This window comes from Echinops telfairi, unplaced genomic scaffold (genome assembly GCF_000313985.2).
Source record: "Echinops telfairi isolate 266 unplaced genomic scaffold, ASM31398v2 ScPeMD7_1086;HRSCAF=1558, whole genome shotgun sequence".
NCBI lineage: Eukaryota > Metazoa > Chordata > Mammalia > Afrosoricida > Tenrecidae > Echinops > Echinops telfairi.
The window spans coordinates 309-1,755 of NW_022104984.1; positions in this window are offsets into that span (position 1 = coordinate 309).

Below are 1,447 nucleotides of genomic sequence, written 5' to 3' on the forward strand. Positions count from 1 at the left end.
CTATTCCTCTTCCCTATCCACAGTTCAGAGCTGAATTTGGGAGTTTACATGTTCTTTATGTGAATGCCTTTAAAATATTTCTGTAGAGAGAATTTCTGAAAGGATGGATCAGAGAGATAGGGGAAAAGTCAAAGCTTTAATCTACAGCCTTGGTGTTATATAATACATTGGGGGGGGGGGGGCAGTCTATCATGCCAGTTAATATTTGTGTGCATTTTCCCCCTATTCTCTCCACTGACAAAATGCTTCTCAGAGGTAACTTAGCAAAATACAGCATTCAAAGGATTTAATAAATCAGCTCTACAGAATGAGATTATGACTCACCGAAGGCACTTTGATTGGCTAACCATTTTTCAAAGCTGATTTTTCATTATAAAGAAAACGGGAGTCTGGGAATCAAGTGGGAACAAAACAAACTGGCAAGAATACTCAAGTGCAACTGCTAAATCAAACAAACTGACTCATCTGGTCTCCCCACAGGCCTTCTGGGCCGAAGCTGCCTGTGGACTTTGCCACATGCTTACATTTGTGAACAGCAAATAGGTTGGGAAACTTTCTTAAATGGCGGATTCATTTTATTTTTGTTTCCAGTTCATAATATCTGCTCCAAGGGTGTGTCTTATATACCTAGGGCTCCTGTAGCAGAAATACCACAAATGGGTGGCTTTATAAACTAACTTTCATTTTCTCACCATTTCGGAGGTTTAAAGTCCGCATCCAGGGTGTTGGCACAGGCTTTCTCATGTGTCAGCTCTGGAGGAAGCCCGTGGCCTCTTCTGAGCTGCTGCTCCAGGGCAATCGTCCTGTGGCTTGGCACCTAACTTTCCCCACAACTACCTCACCTCTCTTATATCTCAAAAGAGATGGACTCGAAACACACCCTACACAAATCATTAATTAACATAACAAAGACAACCCATTTCCAAATGGCACTAAAATCGCTGTCATAATAGTTATAATTTAAAAAATCATTTTATTGGGGGCTCGTACAACGCTTCTCACAATCGATACATACATCCATTTGTCCAGCACAGTTGCATCATCATCATTTGTTGTCATCATCATTCTCAAAACATTTGCTTTCTACTTGAGCTCTTGGTATCAGCTTCTCATTTTTCCCCTCGCGTCCCGCTCCCCCTCCCTCATGAACCCTTGATAACTGATAAATTATTATTATTTTCTCATATCTTACACTGCCCAGCATCTCCTTTCACCCACTTTTCTGTGGTCCATCTCACAGAGAGGAGGTTATATGTAGATCCTTATCATCGGCTGCCCCCTTCTACCCTACCTTCCCTTCACCCTCCCGGTATCACCACTCTCACCACTGGTCCTGAGGGGTTTATCTGTCCTGGATTCCCTGAATTTCCAGTTCCTATGTGTACCAGTGTACATCCTCTGGTCTAGCCAGATTTGTAAGGTAGAATTGGGATCATGATAGTGGGGG